The sequence below is a fragment of the Bubalus kerabau genome, chromosome X (assembly GCF_029407905.1).
Source record: "Bubalus kerabau isolate K-KA32 ecotype Philippines breed swamp buffalo chromosome X, PCC_UOA_SB_1v2, whole genome shotgun sequence".
Taxonomy (NCBI): domain Eukaryota; kingdom Metazoa; phylum Chordata; class Mammalia; order Artiodactyla; family Bovidae; genus Bubalus; species Bubalus kerabau.
In genome coordinates, this window is record NC_073647.1 from 144,713,552 (window position 1) to 144,734,890 (window position 21,339).

Sequence of the window (21,339 nt, forward strand, 5' to 3'; positions counted from 1 at the left end):
TCTGAGCCAATGTTAAATGAGATCATGGGTGATTTCGTTCTTTCTTTGTACTTTTCTACCAACTTTATATTTTCTGTTATGAGCATATATTAATTTTTAACAAAGTTATACAGTATCATTTTCAACATGTAAAGAATACATCTGAATTTTATAAATTCACAATCATTCTTCCATTTCTCCATGAGATGGCAGCATAAGCACAATAAATATTTATTCATACACAGAGACGGCAATGGCAACTCATTCCAGTACTCTTGCCTGGAAAATCCCATGGATGGAGGAGCCTGGTGGGCTGCAGTCCATGGGGTTGCGAAGAGTCAGACATGGCTGAGCGACTTCACTTTCATGCATTGGAGAAGAAAATGGCAACCGAGTCACTCCAGTGTTCTTGCCTGGAGAATCCCAGGGACGGGGGAGCCTGGTGGGCTGCCGCCTATGGGGTCACACAGAGTCGGACACGACTGAAGTGACACAGCAGCAACGGCAGCATACACACATATACATACGAGTGAATACATTTGGATTTTATAAATTATATTCATTAGCATATTTCTGTTTCTCCTCAAGAGGTCATCATGTGCAGAGTAAATATTTATTCATACCCACATATACATATGAGCTACTTCAAATCCTGAAAGATGATGCCGCAAAAGTGCTGCACTCAATATGCCAGCAAATTTGGAAAACTCAGCAGTGGCCACAGGACTGGAAAAGGTCAGTTTTCATTCCAATCCCAAAGAAAGGCAATGCCAAAGAATGCTCAAACTACCGCACAATTGCACTCATCTCACATGCTAGTAAAGTTATGCTCAAAATTCTCCAAGCCAGATTTCAGCAATACAGGAACCATGAACTTCTTGATGTTCAAGCCGGTTTTAGAAAAGGCAGAGGAACCAGAGATCAAATTGCTAACATCCGCTGGATCATGGAAAAAACAAGAGAGTTCGAGAAAAACATCTATTTCTGCTTTATTGACTATGCCAAAGCCTTTGACTGTGTGGATCACAATAAACTGTGGAAAATTCTGAGAGATGGGAATACCAGACCACCTGACCTGCCTATTGAGAAACCTGTATGCAGGTCAGGAAGCAACAGTTAGAACTGGACATGGAACAACAGACTGGTTCCAAAGAGGAAAAGGAGTACGTCAAGGCTGTATACCGTCACCCTGCTTATTTAACTTATATGCAGAGTACATCATGAGAAATGCTGGACTGGAAGAAGCAGAAGCTGGAATCAAGATTGCAGGGAGAAATATCAATAACCTCAGATATGCAGATGACACAACCCTTATGGCAGAAAGTGAAGAGGAACTCAAAAGCCTCTTGATGAAAGTGAAAGTGGAGAGTGAAAAAGTTGGCTTAAAGCTCAACATTCAGAAAACGAAGATCATGCCATCCAGGCCCATCACTTCATGGGAAATAGATGGGGAAACAGTAGAAACAGTGTCAGACTTTACTTTTTTGGGCTCCAAAATCACTGCAGATGGTGACTGCAGCTATGAATTTAAAAGATGCTTACTCCTTGGAAGGAAAGTTATGACCAACCTAGATAGCGTATTCAAAAGCAGAGACATTACGTTGCCAACAAAGGTCCATCTAGTCAAGGCTATGATTTTTCCTGTAGTCATGTATGGATGTGAGAGTTGGACTGTGAAGAAGGCTGAGCACCGAAGAATTGATGCTTTTGAACTGTGGTGTTGGAGAAGACTCTTGAGAGTCCCTTGGACTGCAAGGAGATCCAACCAGTCCATTCTGAAGGAGATCAGCCCTGGGATTTCTTTGGAAGGAATGATGCTAAAGCTGAAACTCCAGTACATGGCCACCTCATGGGAAGAGTTGACTCATTGGAAAAGACTCTGATGCTGGGAGGAATTGGGGGCAGGAGGAGAAGGGGACGACAGAGGATGAGATGGCTGGATGGCATCACTGACTCAATGGACATGAGTCTGAGTGAACTCTGGGAGTTGGTGATGGACAGGGAGGCCTGGCGTGCTGCAATTCATGGGGTCGCAGAGTCAAACACAACTGAGCGACTGAACTGAACTGATACATATGGGAGAATACATTCAGATTTTATGAAGTAAATTCATAAGCATCCTTCTATTTCTCAATGAGAGGGCAGCTAAAGTACAGTAAATATTTATTCATACCCACACACTTTCGCCACCTGATGTGAAGAACTGACTCATTGGAAAAGTCCCTGATGCTGGGAAAGATTGAACACCGGAGGAGAAGGGGATGACAGATGATGAGGTGGTTGGATGCCATCATGGACTCGATGGACATGAGTTTGAGTAAGCTCCGGGAGTTGGTGATGGACAGGGAAGCCTGGTGTGCTGCAGTCCATGGGGTCACAAAGAGACAGACACGACTGAGCAACTAACATATACATATGAACTGACATATACATATGAGAGAACACATCTGGATTTTATAAATTATATTCATAAGCATTCTTCACAAAAGGGCAGCATAAACACCATAAATATTTATTCATACACACATATACATATGAGAGAATACATCTGGATTTTATAAGTTACATTCATTAGCATTCTTCTATTTCTCCATGAAAGGGCAGCATAAGCACAACAAATATTGATTCATACACATACATACTCTGCAGAGTCCCTTGATCCGCAAGGAAATCAAACCAGTCAATCCTAAGGGAAATCAGTCCTGAATATACATTGGAAGGATTGATGCTGAAGCTGAAAATCCAATGCCTTGGCCACCTGATGCAAAGAACTGACTAGTTCTTTGACTGAATGCAAACTAGTACAGCCACTCCAGAGAACAGTGTGGAGATTCCTAAAAAAAAAACTGGAAATAGAATTGCCATACGACATAAACACCGAGGAAACTAGAATTGAAACAGACATGTGTACCTCATTGTTAATCGAAGCACTGTTTACAATAGTCAGGACATGGAAGCAACCTAGATGTCCTTTGGCAAACAAATGGATAAGAAAGCTGAGGTAAATATACACAATAAAATATTACTCAGCAATTAAAAAGAATGCATTTGAATTAGTTCTAATGAGGTGGATGAAACTGGAGCCTATTTTACAGAGTGAAGTAAGTCAGAAAGAAAAACACCAATAGAGTATATTAACGCATATATAAGGGAAAGATGGTAACGATGACCATATATGCGAGACAACAAAACAGACACATAGAAACAGACTTTTGGACTCTGTGGGAGAAGGCCAGGGTGAGATGACTTGAGAGACTAGCACTGAAACATGTATATTACGATATGTGAAATAGATCACCCATCCAACTTTGATGCATGACATAGGGCACTCAAAGCCAGTGCACTGGGAAAACCCTGAGGGATGGGATGGGGAGAGAAGTAGCTGGGGTTTCAGGATGGGGAAGATATGAACACCCATGGCTGATTCAACTCAATATATGGCAAAACCCACCACAATGCTGCAAAGTAAATAGCCTCCAATTAAAATAAATACATTAATTTAAAAGAAAAAGACCCATGTACATGCTGTCTACAAGAAACCCACTTCAGACCTAAAGACACACACAGATTGAAAGTGACAGGATGGAAAAATATATGCCATGCAAATGGGAATCAAAAGAAAGATGGAATAGCAATCCTCATATCGTACCTTAAACTAAAGAAGATTACAATAGTTAAAGGACAGTACATCGTGATGAAGGGATCAATACAAGATGAAGACATAACAATTGGAAACATCTATGCCCCCGACACAGGAGCACCTCAATACATAAGACAAAAACTAACAGACATTAAAAGAGAAACTGACAGTAAAACAATCACAGTCGACTTTAACACCCCACTCACACCAATGGACAGGTTATCAAAACAGAAAATGAATACAGAAACACATCTCTTAAATGACACATGAGATGAGATGAATCTCATTGATATCTTGAGGACATGCTATCCAAATGGAGAAGAATACACCTTCTTCTCAAGTGCACATGGAACATTCTCCAGGATAGACCACATTTTGGGTCCCAAATCAAACCTCAGTAAAATTAACAAAATTGAACTTGTATCAAGCATCTTCTCTGACCACAACACTATGAGACTAGATATCAAGTAGAAGAAAAAAAAACTGTAAGACACACAAACACATGGAGATTAAACAACATGTTTCTAAATAACCAACAGTTTACTGAAGAAATAAAAATGGAAATCAAAAACTTTCTAGGAAGAAATGACAATGAAAACACAACAACTCAAAACCTATGGGATGCAGGAAAAGCAGTTCTAAGAGGGAAGTTTGTAGCAATACGACCCTAACTCAAGAAACAAGAAAAGCATCGAATAGACAACCTCAGTTGACTCCTAAAACAACCGATAAAGAAGAACAACAAAAAAATAGCCAAAATTAGTACATGGAAAGAAATCATAAAGATCTGAACAGAAATAAATGAAAAATAAATGAAAGAATAGCTAAGATTAATAAACTAAAAGCTGGTTCTTTGAGAAGATAAACAAAATTGATAAACCTTTAGCCAGACTCATCAAGAACAAGAGAGAGATGAATCAAATCAACAAACTTAGGAATGAAAAAGGAGAGGTTACAACAGAAAATGCAGAAATACAAAGGATTATAAGAGACTATTATGAACAACTCTACGGCAATAAAATGGATAACCTGGAAGAAATGGACAGATGTTTAGAAAAGCTCAATCTTCCAAGACTGAACCAGGAAGAAATAGAAATTATGAACCACCCAATTACAAGCTCCAAATCGAAGCTGTGATCGAAAAATTCCCCAAAGCCAAAAGCCCAGGACCAGGTGGCTTCACAGGTGAATTCTATCAAACATTCAGAGATGAGCAAATGCCTATCCTTCTAAAACTCTTTCAAAAAACTGCAGAGAAAGGAACACTTCCAAACTCATTCTGCAAGGCGACCATCACCCTGATATGAAAACCAGACAAAGACAAGACCAATTAAGAAAACTACAGACCAATATCCCTGATGAACATGGATGCAAAAATCCTCAGCAAAATTTTAGCAAATAGAATTCAACAACACATCAAAAACCACGATCAAGTTGGGTTTATTCCAGGGATGCAAGGATTCTTCAAAATTTGCAAATCAATCAATGTGACAGACCATATTAACCAGAGGAAAGCTAAAAATCATATGATAACTTAAATAGATGCAGAAAAAGCCATCAAATTTAAAATTTTTAAATTATTAAATTAAAAATAAAGTTTAAAAAGAAATAAACTAAAAAAAGTTTAAAAAGTTGAAATAACTCATATGTCCATCAACTGGTGATCGAATAAATAAAACATGCAATGCAAAATTATTTGGCCATCAAATGATTGGAGTTCTTATACAAGCTATTACATGCTAGCTCTCTGAAATGATTATGTTAATTAAAAGAAGCCAGGAACAAAAGGCTGTGTATTGCATTATACTGTTCATGTGAATGCATATGTCCCAGATTAGGTAATGCTCTAAAGACCGAAAACAGAGGAGTGAATGAAAGGGCCCAGATGAAGGGGCAAATGGAAAATGTCTGCCAACTGGAAAGTGTTTCCCATTGGAGTGATGAAAATATTCTAGAATGAGGCTGTGGTTATGGTTATTCAACTTATGAATAAGTTACAAATCAATGAATTACACAGCTTAACTAGTAAATCCATGGTACAGGTACAACATGTCAATAAATAAAATGCTTTTTTTAAAAAACTACTGAAATTAACTTCTATGTCCAGAAATATTATCCTTCACAAACAAAGGAGAAGGAGATATTCTCATATCAACAAAAAATTGGGGAATTCATTCTCAGCAGATACCTTGTCTGTAAGAAATGTTAAAAGAAGTTATTGACACAGGATAAGATGATATTAAAGAGAAACTATGAGTTAAGAAAGACTGTTATGCTGAAGTTTGACAGAAAACAACAAAATTCTGGAAAGCAATCATCCTTCAATGAAAAGTTAATTGAAAAAATAAAGGAAGGCAAATTGGAATGAAGGGGCTTTTTCTTATTATTAATTGGTAAAAGATGAATGCTTGTTTGGCCTTCTCCATCTTTGCTTTTCACCAATCATGAGTCTTCATAATTAAAGTGGGTTTCACGTATACATGATCTATTTTCACTTAGTGGTAAAGAATCCGCCTGCAATGCAGGAGCCATAGCAGGGGTGAATTCCATCTCTGGGTCAGGAAGATCCCCTGAAGGACAGCATGGCAACCCACTCCAGTATTCTTGCCTGGAGAATCCCCGTGAACAGAAGAGACTGGTGGGCTTACAGTCCATGGGGTGGCAAAGAGTTGGGACACGACTGTGCAAGGAAACAACAGCAGACGTATGCCTAACAGAGACTCTGAAGATACTAAAAATACATGAGAAAATTCTCAGCCTAAACAAAGCAAAACAAACAAACAAAAAAACCTAGATCGTAGAGCTGAATTATGAAAGGTTTTAGGCAATAAAATGTCTCCCAACAGTAGGGTAAACAGTGTGTTCCACACAGGAGGAGTAATTTTTAATACTCACTTAATAGAAAAACATTCTAGTTACATTCATAAATTAAAAGAAATGAAAATGTTCAGAAAACAAACATAGTATAAAATCTACTGATCATTTTATGTCTAATTAAGACTGTAAAACTGTAAGGGAGTTTTTAAGAAAAAAAATCTGTGAAAGTTTAAGCAGCCCCCAATGAAAAGAGTTGGACACAACTGAGCGACTGAACTGAACTGAAGCAGCCCCAATGAACGTAATTTTATTTTCTTTTTTCCCATAGTCTCAAAATAATTGACAATTAAAGAATTTCACTTTAAAACATATTTTTCAATTTCAGCAGGATATTTCATATTCAAACATAAGATTTTTCATGATAAAAAAGTTTGTACCTTGCAGTGAATATTTTGTTTCACTGATTTAGACATAAATAAAATCACATTGTGTGTCTTTGCCTTGACCATCTTTATGGCATCACTGTGCATTTAGAATCAACGGTTTGAATGTGTGTCTTGTATACAGGGTTTATTGTTACCATCTTTCTAAATTCCATATATACACATTAGTACACTGTATTGGTGTTTTTCTTTCTGGCTTACTTCACTCTGTATAATAGGCTCCAGTTTCATCCACCTCATTAGAACTGATTCAAATGTATTCTTTTTAATGGCTGAGTAATATTCCATTGTGTATATGTACCACAGCTTTCTTATCCATTCATCTGCTGATGGACATCTAGGTTGCTTATTTTGATATATGGCAAAAACCAATCCAATATTGTAAAGTTAAAAAATAAAATAAAATTTAAAAAAAAGAATGTGTGGACTGTGAAGTTCTCAGGTCATATACTATTGAAGCCTAGCTTGAAAGATTTTGAGCATTACCTTCCTAGCATGTGAAATGAGTGCAGTTGTGTGGTAGTTTGAATATTGTCTGGCATTGCCCTTCTTTGGGATTGAAATGAAAACTGACCTTTTCCAGTCCTGTGGCCACTGCCAAGTTTTCCAAACTGGCTGGCATATTGAGTGCAGCACTTTAACAGTACCACCGTTTAGGATTTGAAAGAGCTCAGCTACAATTTAATCACCTCCACTAGCTTTGCTTGTACTGCTGCTTCCTAAGGCCCACGTGTCTGCACTACAGGATGTCTGGCTCTAGGTGAGTGATCACACCATTGTGGTTATCCAGGTTATTAAGATTTTTTAACAGTTTTTCTGTGTATTCTTGCTACCTCTTCTTAATCTCTTCTGCTTTAGTTAGGCCCATAAGGTTTCTGTCCTTTATTGTGCCTGTCTTTGCATGAAATGTTCCCTTGGCATTTCTCATTTTCTTGAAGAGGTCTCTAGTCTTTCCCACTGTATTGTTTTCCTCTGTTTCTTTGCTTTATTCAAATCCCTTGTGAGTATACTTTGGAAGTGACAAATAGATTCAAGGGTTAGATCTGGCACACAGAGTACCAGAGGACCTATGGATGGAGGTTCCTAACATTGTACAGGAGGTGGTGATCAAAACCATCCACGAGAAAAAGAAATGCAAAAAGGCAAAGTGGGTGTCTGAGGAGGCCTTACAAATAGATGAGAAGAGAAAAGCAAAGGAGACACAGAAAGATACAGCCACCTGAATGCAGAGTCCCAAAGACTAGCAAGGAGAGATAAGAAGGCCTTCTTAAGTGAGCCACCAGGGAAGCCCCTTATCTAATAAAAGGGATTTGTCAGTGGGATCGCTATGCGCTCAGTCCCCTCCTATGGACACTATGTCATAGCGCCTCCTCCCCTCCCCAGCTGGGGGTCACCATCTTCTAGTCTCAGTGCCCGGGGAGAGGGGGCACCCCAGCCTCTCCCATGGGGAAGCCACAGACCCGAGAACCAACAAACCCGTGGGCCCAGATGAATTCGCCTGCGATGGTGTTGGTTCCGCCGGTGGCCGACCCCGGGCACTGGCCCCGCACCCATGCGCAAAGGTAGGGGAGCCCCCACTGGGTCAGCTTCTCCAGGGACCAGGCCGGGTGGACACGGACAAACTCCAGGTTCTCTGAGTGCACTCACCTTTAATCATCACCTCACACCCTGAAGTCACCGAGAGACACACGGAGGACCGAGGAGACCATGGACCCTGCCACCTGGCCCCACCTCGGCAGTTACCCACATTCAGTGGACGCACGGACGGATGACAAGCCCCACAGGACAGGGCTGAGAATAGCCTCCGCAACGCCCAGCTCCTCAACGTGCCAACCGGCAGTCCTGAGGCGGCTTCTGGTTCAGGCCGGTGACGTCACAGGACGTGACTGAGATGCAGCCTCCATGATACCCAGCTCCACCCATGCGCCGTCCCTCAGCCCCAAGCAGCTTCCGGTTCAGCCCAGTGACGTCACAGGATATGAACGAGGAGCTGCCTCCGCAAGGCCCAGCTCCTCAGTGCGCCGTCCCTCAGCCCCGAGGCGGCTTCCGGTTAAGGCCGGTAACATCGCAGGACGTGACTGAGACGCAGCCTCTGTGATGCCCAGCTCCACACACGCGCCGTCTGTCAGCCCTGAAGCAGCTTCCAGTTCAACCTGATGACGTCGCCAACAAACCCATCGGCCCAGATGAATTCGCCTGCAACGGTGTTGGTACGGCCAGTGGCCAACCCCGGGCACTGGCCCTGCACCCATGCGCAAAGGTAGGGGAGCCCCCACTGGGTCAGCTTCTCCAGCGACCAGGCCGGGTGGACGCAGACAAACTCCAGGTTCTCTGAGAGGTTGATGCCAGCCACCAACAGCCTGCCTGGGACAAGAGAGGGGCTGCTGTTCATGGTGCCGGCTGTGGGGTCAGCCGCCCACATGTGCGGCCACTAACCCACGGAGTCATGTGGCCAACCAAACCGTGTGGGCACCGACTCACGTGGTCACCCACCCACGGGGTCACTACCCCATGCAGTGATCCCTCCACTGGCCACCAACCCCCGTGGGCACCCACCCATGGGGTCACTAACCTGTGAGGTCATGCACTCATCTAACCACATGATGACCCACTCACACCGTCACCCGCCCATGTGGTCACCCACTCACCGGGTCAGCAACTCACATGGTAACCCACCCTGCACTCGGCAACTCAAACCGGTCACTCACCCACACAGTCACCCACCCAAGTGATCTCCAACCAACATGGTCTCCCACCCATGTGACCAGTGGGGTCACCCACCCACACAGTCACCCACCCATGCGACCCCTAACCCATGGGGTCACCTGCCCACGCAGTCACCAAGCTGTGCCATCACTCACCCAGACTCTGGCCTCCATAGAGGTCAGAGATTCAGATGTCTGACAGAGACCAAAGTTCAGACAGCAGGGGCTCACAGGGGTGTTGACTCATGAATATCTCCTGTTACAGAGGGCAGGCGGGCTGGACAGTGACCCCAAAGATGTCCATGTCCTGGCCCCGTGTGGTGGACACAATAATGTTCACACAGATGTCCACATCCTGTCTACATCCTGACCCCCTGTGGTGGATACAGTAACATCCCCAAGGATGTCCACGCCCTGGTCCCCATGTGCTGAACAGAATAATGTCCCCTAATACATCCTGTTCCATTTCTCCACTTGAACCCAAAGCCAGCCCCATGCACTAGGACATTCATGTGGCCAGGTGTCCTGGTTTGAAGGCAGCACTCCCCTGGGTGGCTGCAGCTCTTCATGAGCTCCAGGTAGTGAACAAGGTCTCGGGGCTTCACCTGGTTCCCCCACCAGTAGGGGATACCAGGCCACAGTTCTGCATGCTGACTCATGGATGCCTCGTCCTTGTACGACAGGATGACCTGCTGGCCGTGGGACCACAGCTGGTGCAGAGTCAGCACCTCCTAGGGGGAGAATTACCCGGGTGCCCATGAGACATGTGCACAGGGGTTATTAGGGTGCCTTGTGACACAATGTGTCAGTTATCGGGGGTGTCCGAGAAACTACAGTGATGTGTGGATTATTAGGGTGTCTATGAGCAGTGATGGGCTGATTATTGGGTTCTCTGTGAGAAGTACAGTCATGGGTGGGTTATTGGCATGTCTGAGTAGAGTCACTAGTGGGTCGATTACTAGGGTGTCTGAGTGGAGACGGTGATGGGTGGGTTATTGGGGTGTCTTGAGCAGTGATTGGTAGATTTTGGGGGTGTTTGAGTGGAGACAGTGGTGGGTGGATTACTGGGGTTCCATGAGCAGCATCACCTGGTGCCTGAATCAGCCTCACACAGCGAGCAAATAGTCTGATTACAGTGAGGCCTAGTACTCCCACCAACCCCGCTGCCAAGAGCATGGGGAGCCTGTGGCCCCTGCTCACACCCCATGGGGACACAGCATGTCCCCAAAGATGTTCTTGATGCAGCCCATCAGGTACTCGTGCAGGTCCTCTATCACGCCCTCGAAGTTCCTGCATGCCAGGATAACCACTTCCTGGGCGTGGTTCTCCAGCCACTCAGATCTCCGTGAGCATGTCCTGGGTGGGGGTGGGGTGAAGGGCCTTGTAGTGAGAAACAGAGGGTCATGGGTGGGGAATTCCCCCAGGAAAGCCACTCTACAGACAGGTTGGGGTGTCCTGACACACAAAGACATAAAGCATGGCGCCTGCTCCCAAGGGACCCAGCCTCTCTTGGGTGGCAGTGGGGAGCCGTGGCATTGCTCTGGTGTGCTGGTGTGTGTGTGTGTGTGTGTGTGTGTGTGTATGTACACACTCCAGTAGGTACAGGTGCACACACAGGTGTGCATGTGTTCAGGGTCTGTGTGTGCACAGATATGCATGTGTGTGTGCAGGCACAGCAGCAGAGAGCATTGCTTATAATATTGTGTGAAGTCTGTACTCCAGGGAGCATGCGAGGCCAGCAGGGTACATACACACTGAGGCCCAGGACAGAACCTCCAGACCCCAAGGGTCTTTAGGTTCTGTGGCGGGGGCACTGGGGTCCGAGGCCAGAGTGAGACATTAAGTGACTTGGCCAGCAGCCGAGAGAATGGACTGGACACCCCAAAACTAGACACAGGAAAAGACATGTCAGGGACCTGGTATAGCCAAATTCTGGGAGACACCCCAGAGGCCAGGGGTGCAGGTGTAAGTTTAGAAACGCACGTTGGTCGGGAATTCTGAGTGACTGATGCCAGAGGTCAGCCCTTTCATGCCTGGAGTGGACGTCTGTCTGTCCCATTAGAGGTCAGTGTCTTCTAATGGGAGTGGACCTGTGTTGTCCCCTTAGAGGTCAGCCTCTCCTGCCTGGAGTGACTGTGTGTCCATCTGAGTGGACGTGTGTCCGTCTGAGTGGATGTGTGTCCGTCCCCTTAGAGGTCAGCATCTTCTAACTGGAGTGGACCTGTGTTGTCCCCTTAGAGGTCAGTGTCTTCTTACTGGAGTAGACCTGTGTTGTCCCCTTAGAGGTCAGCCTCTCATGCCTGGAGTGACCATATGTCCACCTGAGTGGACGTGTGCCCATCCCCTCAGAGGCCCTCCCCCTCCTGCCTGGACCAGACATGGGTGTCCCTGGCTGGCAGACCACACCGTCCGTACCCCTGCCCCCACCCCCATCTCCATGAGGGCCATCATGTACACCATGTGGCCAGAGTGCAGGTTCCTCTTGGTGCCCTCTTCCATGTGCGCCATCTGCAGGTCCTCACACCAGCATCCAGGTGTTTTGTGATGCTCAGCACCTGCACACAGAGGTCAGTCATCTGTGCTGGGCACAGAAGGAAGCCCCCCACTGAGGGGCTGGGCATGCACTGAGGATGCCCAACTGAGGGCCACATTGGCCACTGTGAAATCAACCATGTTGGTGCTGCTGGGGTTGAGGCACTGCCTCTGGGAACAGGGTCCCCAGGGTCACTGGTCATGTGGAGCACAGAGCCCGGGTCGAGATTGTGGTCTTGGGAGGGTGTTCCTGCAGAGTCCAGCCTCAGGCTCCTTCAGGCAGTCCCTGGGTGGAAGCTCCCTGTGGGTTCAACACCAAGGTTCCATGACACCCAAGCTGGACCCTTGGACATGAGGACACACTAGACCCACAGAGGTCTGTGCCCACCCCCACAAACAGCACTAGGAAAGGCAAGAAGGAATCAAGGGAAGAGAACGAAAGGACGAAACATCTGTCCACCACACAAATAAGACAGGAAAAAGCAAAAAATAACTTTAACGTACATTGAAAAGTGAAAGTTGCTCAGTTGTTTCCAACTCATTTCGATCCAGTGGACTGTAGCCCACCAGACCCCTCTGTGCATGGAATTATCCAGGCAAGATTACTGGAGTGGGTTGCCTTTCCCTTCTCCAGATCTTCCCAACCCAGGATCGAACCCACATCACCCTCATTGCAAGCACATTTCTTTACCAACTAGCCACCAAGGAAGCCCTAATATAAATTCGTAACAGAAAATGTACTGTGTTCTCTACAAGGAGTCATAATGGAAAAAAACATAAGGATAAAAAAGTGGGGAAGAAAATAATGGATTCTCTCTATCCAAAATAAAAGAAAAAGCAAAAAACTAATATTAACATAAACTAGTAGCAGAAAATGGTACTGTGTTCTCTACACAGAGTCATAATGGAAAAAGAATAAGATATAAGGATAAAACAATGGGAAAGGATGTCACAGCCCCCCCTCTCCGCAATCCAAATTAAAAGAAAAAACAAAGACTCATATGAATATTGTCAGCTACTGTCAGGCACTTGCCATCCACCTCTACAAGGATTAAATGAAGTGCTGCTGCAGCCGCTGATCTTAAACACCCCCTGAAAGACCACCACCTGTGCCCCACCCCACCCCGCACACACCCAGGTCTCTTTGGCAGCCATACCACGAGACCACGGCACCGAGGTCCCCCAGTATGGAGGGGACCCTGCCCTGGAGGGATGCAGAACAGAGGGACCCCACACCAAGGGACCCCCTGAGCAGAGGGACCCCAGTCCTGCAGGACTCCCGGGCTCTGGTGGACCCCCTGCTGCTCACTCCCTCCTCTGGGTGTGAGCTCTTAAGGCCAGGCTGTAGGCACCTGATGCAAGCAAGAATGTAGTTGTTCCCATTCCAGCCCTGGCTCCCTGCCAATCAGACCCCCTGAGGAGGATTCCAGCAACCAGGGACCTCCCAGGAGGAAGCAATTACACAGGTAAGAGCTGTGCTTGACAGCCTCTTGTCCTCTTGGGAGGACCAGCCCAGGAGCAGAAAAACCAGGAATATGAGTGCCTCTCAAGCGCGGGTACAGGAAGGCAGGGGCCATCTGTCCCACCCAGGTGGGCCCCTGCTCCTGCGGGCACCTGGGCCCAGATGGGTTTTCTACCCCATCCTGCATCCACCCCCTGGGTAATGTGTGTGCCAGTGACAGGACCACTGTCAATTGGGTGCCCCCTCCCCACAGACAGGGCCCCCGCCATTGACTCCTCTCCATCCTCCACAATGACTGCATCCCACTCTGGCTTCTCTGTACCCCATAAAAACCCCGATCCACCCTGGAGAAGCACTACAGGGGAGGGGTGTGAGTGCGTGCCTGTGTTCTCAGTCGCTTCAGTCATCTCGACTCTCTGTGACCCCATGGAATCTAGCCTTCCAGGCTCCTCTGTCCATGGGACTTCCCATGTGAGAATACTACAGTGGGGTGCCATTTTCTCCTCCATGGGATCTTCCCGAACCATCTAGCCCAGGTCCCACACATTGCAGGCTGATTCTTTACCATCTGCACCACCAAGAAAGTCTCCCTGGAGGGGGTCCTGGGGTGCAAACGTAAACCCACCTCAGAGGACATGGGAACTCAGCTATTGCTTATCTGGGACCAGGAAGGAGCACTGGTGTCAGCTCAGCTACACAAAGGGCGGGACCCAGCCTCCCCCTTCCCCTCCCAGCTCCCCCGGCCTCTGTGACTTCAGACGGTGATGCTGTTAGTCCATGGGTCCCCGTTCTGGCTTCAGGCTGGTTCCACAGTAAAGCTGTGTCCTTTCCTACCTTTCTGGGAGGCTCTCTGGGTGGGGAAGATCTCCTGGAGGAGGGCATGGAAACCCACTCCAGTATTCTTGCCTGTAGAATCCCATGGACAGAGGAGCCTGGCAGACCACAGTCCATGGGGTCGCAATGAGTCAGACATGACTGAGTGACTAAACAGCAATTCTGCTTTACAGCAGGTTTGTTCTCAATCCCGTTTCCCCAAGAGGGATAAGGACACCGCCCCCTGTGGGTGACACTAGCGGCTGGAGCTGGGTCCAGGGCCCGGGCATGCCCGCAGACCCTCACCTGGTGGTGGACCTCTTGAGCACCATGGGCAGGGTGTCACATGGCAGCACTTTGCCCAGAAGCTGCAGCAGCCTCGACTCCTTGTGAGAGATGGGTGACTTCTTGTTCAGGCAGTAGGTCATCGTGCTGTGGCTCCCTGCAGGCACACCAGGCAGGGGACACGTCACTCCCTGAGCCTGTCCTCTGTGCCCCCAAGCCACCCTAAGGATGCACAGCTATAGCACAGTGGGATATGGGGGAGTCCCGAAAGTCATATCCACTGAGTCCTGGAAACTGAATCTTGTCTTGAAATGGGGTCTCTGCAGATGTGAGAAAGTGAAAGTCAATGTATTTAAGGAATCCCGTTTTGGACAGGGAACGCTTAAGATGGCTTTTTTTTTTATGGTTTGTTGTTTCCCAGGTGGTGCTCATGGGAAAGAGCCCGCTTGCCAAAGCAGGAGGCATAAAAGATGCAGGGGTGATCCCTGGGTTGGGAAGATCCCCTGAGAAGGGAATGACAACCTACTCCATTGTTCTTGCCTGGAGAATCCCATAGACAGAGGAGCCTGGTGGGTACAGTCCATGGGGCTGCAAAGAGTCAGACACAACTGAGCACAGACAGACCCTCTCTAGTTACAAGTACTTTGAAGTTATTCATAGTATTTTCAGGCTCTTTATGACACCAATGTTGTGGTCACTTAAGTGTGGTTTCACTTATTCTTTTCCCTTTTAAATCTGTGTGATCTGTTTCAGAGACAGTGTGGAGAGGTTCACACTTTAGCAGTCACCTGGGGACAATCCAGAAATCTTTCCCTTCTGTCTCTGAACATAGGTTTGGACTAGCTTTATTTCTTTCTCGTTTTTTCTTTTCTTATTTATTCTCAGGGTCAAGGGATGGGAAGGAGGATTTACAAGTTCATAATATAACTTGATTTGATGATGTTATGGAAGAGTGGATGGATGGGTGGATAGATAAGTGGATGGATGGATGAATGGATGGTGAGTGGGTGGATGGATCGATCGGTGGATGGATGGATGATGGATTGGTTGGTGGATGGATGGATGGATGGATGGATGATGGATGGGTGGATTTATGGATGGATGGGTGGGTGGATGGGTGGGTGGTTGGATGGATGAGTGGATGGATAGGTGAGTGGGTGGATGGACAGATAGATGAGTGGATGGGTGGGTGTGTGGGTGGATGGATGGATGGGTGGGTCAGCAGCATGTGGTCCATGCACACAGTGGTGTATGAGTCACCATGAAAAGGAGTGAAGGTCTGACACAGGCTACATCGTGGATGGACCTTGGACCATCGTGTGATGGTCAGTGAGAGAAGCAGACACAGAAGGACACATTTTACCTGTCCATTTATAAGAGATGTCCAGAACAGGCAAATTTACCAAGACAGAAGCAGATGAGTGGTGCCTGGGCTTGGGGGAGAGGCATCAGAAGTTATTTTGTAAGGGGTACAGGAAGGAGAGCGGCCAAGGGCCCCTCTGTGGTCCTGGAGACTCGGAAGCCTCCTCCTTGTGGGGCCCCCACAGCTTTCCCCACGGGGAAGCACCCGGAAGGGCTGAGAGACTGGGTCCACAGTTCCCTGTCTGCTCCACACTCTCAAGGGAAGAGCCGTGTGGGGGCCCCTCCTCCCAGGCAGGGTGGGGTGGCCGGCATAGAACCCCACAGCTGTCGAGAGGGTGAGAAAGAGTCTAAAGCTGCCTTCCATAGAAAACATCACTTCCTGTTTGTCCAACTGTTCATGTGGGCTCCCAGCGGGCAGTGCCCAGGGTCACAGAGCCAGGGCACAGCCCAGTGTCTGCACGGCCAGAGGAGTGCCGGTGGAGAATGGGGCACGTTTGCACCTTGAGGAGGTGAGCAGGGTGCTGTCTGGCAGGGATCCTCCCCTCCCAGGCCACGGTGTCTGGTGGCCACCCCTCAGATGGCCTAAGCACAGCAGTGTCACCCTGGAAGTGCCCGCCTGCCTGGTCACCACTGGCCATCCCCAAGTCCAGATGCCCGCCCATAGCTGAGCTTTGCAGCACTTTTTGCAACCAAACTGGCTGGAGTCAGAGGTTCCTCATTTTAATTAGATAGTTCTGGTACCACTTATCGAGTTGTTTTGGGGGCGGGTGGCCCCCTTAAACTTTGGGCCCTCCAGGCTCAAGTGCAGAAGGTGCTGCACAAGCTCTGATGGAAAACGTGGGTGGAAAGGTGAGGGGTCCCCAGGAGTAGGACAGAGTGGCTGAGAAAACACAACCCTGCCCCCCAGGGAGGCCGGCATGTGTCCTGAAGGCAGACTCTCGGGGGTTCTCGTACCTTCCGGGTTGAATGGGATAAAGTGGACAGACAAGGGAAGGTGCTGGTGTGTGTATGTATGTGTGTGCAGTATGTGTGCATGTGTGTTTGGTGTGTGTGTGTGCATGCGTGTGTGTGTTCAGTGTTCCTGTGTGTGCCTGCATGTGTGCATGTTTGGCTCTGAGGCTTCCCACACTTGGACCCGTCTCGCAGCCGCAGCCCCGCTGAGCCGAGCCTGCGGGGCCTCACCTGGGATGGAGAGGTGGTGCGGGGGCATGTCCCAGAGCTGAGAACTCAGCGCCGACATCCAGCTGGCGTTCACCTTGGTGGCTCAGGAAGGATCCGGGCAAGCTCACCTGCCAGCCCATCGGAGGCCAAGCCTGGGCGATCTGGGGGAGGAAATGGGGTGTTGCATAATGAAAACAGGACATACAGAAGACCTGGTGCTGACGGCATGGAGGCGTGGCTCTGAGAAACCGGTACCTGTGGACTTCTCTCCAAGAGAAAGGAGGATGGGGTGGTGGAGAGGGGAGAAGTGCTCTAGAGACAGAGAAACAGACACAGAGAGAAATGGACAGAGACAGGAAGAGAGACAGACAGGAGGGCGAGGGGGCAGAGAGACACAGGAGGTTAAGTGGGGGTTTGAGGAGGAGCAAGGGAGCAGGGAGACAGGGACCAACAGACAGACCCCAGCAGCTCAAGTCTGCTCTCCCTGAGGCTAGAGCTGGCGACCTCCTCCAGAGGGTCCCCCTTCCTCGCACTGTGCACCAGCCCCCTCCTCTTGGGGCTGAGAGGGACCCAGTCGAGCCTGTGGGCTCCAGGTATGGGGGCTTCCATCCTAGGGGCGGTGGAGCCCAGGCACAAGGTCACACGCCCTTCACTCCCCGGAGGCGGTCTCTCCATCTGGTGGGTGTTGCTGCAGTAAAAGTGACTGGACAGGCTCCCAGGATGAAGCACCCACCTGAGCAGCTAAGAAGCTGGGAATGCCTCCAGTCAGGGTCTGAGTGTCCCCTGTCTCCTGTTATGGGTGGGTGTCCTGGTGGTCTGCATGCCATCAGGACTCCTTTCATGGCAAACACATGCCTGGACCTTTATTTTTGTTTACTGCTCTCCATGGACAGGGGTTGTCTCTATTCTTAAGGCCCCCTCTCTATAGTAATAGTACCCTTCTGTTGTCATGGTCTCCCCTCTACAGTAATACTCCCCTTCTATTGTCATACTCTCCCCTGTACAGTGATAGTTCCCCTTCTATAGTAACAGCCCCCTCTAATATCATAGTTGGAGAAAGGCATGGCAACCCACTCCAGTATTCTTAGCTGGAGAATCCATGGACAGAGGAGCTTGGTGGGCTCCATGCGGTCAGTCCATGGAGTTGCAAAGAGTCAGACACGACTGAACGACCAACACTAATGTCATAGTGTTTAGAGTAATAGCCCTCTATTCTGAAAACTTCACTTGTACAGTAACTGTGCTCTGCTACTGTTGTAGTCGCCCCTCTGTAATAATAGTCCCCCTTCATCGTATTACTCCTCTTCTATTGTCATAGCCCCCCTACAGTAATGGTTCCTCTTCTACAGTGTTAGCTCCTCTCTATTGTCATAGTAACAGTTCCCCCTATAGGGTAACAGTTCTCTATTAGAGATCTAATAGAGTAATGAACGTGAAAGAGAAGTTGCTCAGTTGTGTCCGACTCTTTGCGACCCCATGGATTGTAACCTACCATGGGATTCTCCAGGCAAGAGTACTGGAGTGGGTTGCCACTTCCTTCTCCAGGGGATCTTCCCAACCCAGGGATCGAACCCGGGTCTCCCGCATTGTAGGCAGACGCTTCTTTGCCTGAGCCACCGAGGAAGGCAAGAGTAATAGGGTAGTAGTTCTCCTTTACTGTCATAGTCCTCCACCCCATACACTAATAGTCCTGTCTCCATTGTCATACTTCACTTTCTGTTGTAATAGTCCCCCCTCTGCAGTAAAAGTCTCTCCTCTACTGAAATAGCCCCCCCTCTAATGTCATAGTCCTACTATATAGTGATAGTCCCCCCTCTATTGTCAAAGTTCCCCTTCTAGTACTGTCATAGTCCCCTCTCTGGAATAATAGTCCTCCTTGATTGTGGTAGTCCCCTTAAATTATAATAGTCTGCCTCTAATATCCCCCTTCTAGAGTAAAAGTCCTCCGTTGCTATAATCTCCCTCTACAGTAAATGACCCCTCTACTGTCATAGTCCACTCCCTATTGCAATAATTCTGTCTCTGTGGTAATAGTCTCTCATCTAGTAATCTCCCTCTGTTTTCAGTATTCCCCTTCCACAGTCAAGTCCCCCTTCTACTGTAACAGTCCTGCCTCTATTGTCATAGTTTCCCCTCTCCACTAATAGTCCCTTTCTGCTATCCCTAGTCTATATTAATAGTTCCTTTTCTATGTTAGTAGTCCCCACTCTATAGTAATAGTCTTCCTCAATTTCAGTAGTCCCTTTCTATTGTAATAGTCCCTGTCTGCAGTAATAGACCACCATTTATTATAATAGTCCCCCCTAAGGTAATAGTCCTCTTTCTGTTATAATAGTCCCTCTCTCTTTGTCATAGTTCCCTCTGTTCAGTAATAGCCCCCCCTCTACAATGATAGACCACCCTCTACTGTAATAGTCTAATATATGCTATAATAGTCCTCTCTCAACAGTGAGAGTCCTCCTCTATTGTAATAGCCTCCCTCTATGGTAAGAGTCTTCCCTCCATAAATAGTTTTGCCTTTTCTGTAATACATCAAAGCAGAGACATTACTTTGTCAACAAAGGTCTGTCTAGTCAAGGCTATGGTTTTTCCAGTGGTCATGTATGGATGTGAGAGTTGGACTATAAAGAAAGCTGAGTGCCGAAGAACTGATGCTTTTGAACTGTGGTGTTGGAGAAGACTCTTGAGGGTCCTTTGGACTGCAAGGAGATCCAACCACTCCATCCTAAAGGAGATCAGTCCTGGGTGTTCATTGGAAGGACTGATGCTAAAGCTGAAACTCCAATACTTTGGCCAGCTGGTGCGAAGAGCTGATTCATTTGAAAAGACCCTGATGTAGGGAAAGATTGAGGGCAGGAGGAGAAGGGGACGACAGAGGATGAGATGGTTGGGTGGCATCACCAACTCAATGAACATGGGTTTGAGTGGGCTCCAGGAGTTGGTAATGGACAGGGAGGCCTGGCATGCTGCGGTTCATGGGATGGCAAAGAGTCAGACACGACTGAGCGACTGAACTGAACTTCTGTAATTGTCCCCCTCTACAGAATGGTCCCCCTCTATTGTAATAGTTCCCTTTATTATGATAGTTCTCTGTATTGTCATAGCCCCTCCCCTGTGTAACAGCCCCCACAGTATCAGAGTCCCTCTATTATAAATTTTCCCCCTCCACAGTAATAGTCTCCCACTACAGTAAGGGTCCTCCTTTATTATGAGTCCCCTCTCCACAGTAGGGCTTCCCTGGTGGCTCAGCTGGTAAAGAATCTGCCTGCATTGTGGGAGACCTGGGTTCATTCCCTGGGTTAGGAAGATCCCCTGGAGAAGGTAAAGGCTACCCACTCCAGTATTCTGGCCTGGAGAATTCCATGGCCTGTATAGAATCAGATACGAATGAGTGACTTTCACTTTCTCTACAGTAACATCCCCCCTACATGGTCATAGCCCCATTTATTGTTGTATCTCCCCTCTATCATATTAGTCACCTCTCTACAGTAATATTGCCCCTACCTCTATGGAAGCATGCCCTCTCTAGAGTAGTAGTCCTCCCTGAAGGACTCTTATCCTCCTGTAATAGTCCCCTTTCCTCTTCACAATAACCCTTCAGAATAAAAGTCTCTTTCTAATCCAAGTATTCAATGAGATGCAAGTAGAACACGCAGCAAAACAGTATGTCAGAACCCCGAGCACAGCACCGTGGGGAGAACCTGTGGGTGTGTGTGCCCCGTCACATAGGGCTCCTTTAGTGCGTCTGTGTCACCATCCTGGGGACACCTGTGGGTGTGTGTCTGTCTTCCCCTCACAGAGGAGACCTCCCCATAATACAGGTCACCTGCCCACTGGGTGTCCTGTCCACAACTCTCCCCACAACGCAGGTCACCTGCCCACTCCTGAGCCCTCTTGTCTCCACATCCCTGGACCTCTGTTCCATCAGAATCCAGGTCAGAGTGTCACAAGCCCTTCATCTTCCCATTTGCGCTGGCCTGAGATGGTGTTGGGTTCACTGTGATGGGAGGAATAATGTCCCATCGCCTGTGGACACCAGTCCTGTACTTGCAAGACACTCTCCCTTCCCCCAGGTACATAGGTGTGGGTCACCCACCCTCTTTTCCTTGTCTGTGAACCCAGCTGCCTGGTTTCCAAGTG

At 47.7% G+C, this 21,339-nt stretch overlaps 1 pseudogene; it reads right to left on the minus strand.

The window, feature by feature from the left end:
* Positions 1–9,004: 9,004 nt before the first annotated feature.
* LOC129640223 (PI-PLC X domain-containing protein 1-like) lies at positions 9,005–17,339 on the minus strand (annotated as a pseudogene).
* Positions 17,340–21,339: the final 4,000 nt, after the last annotated feature.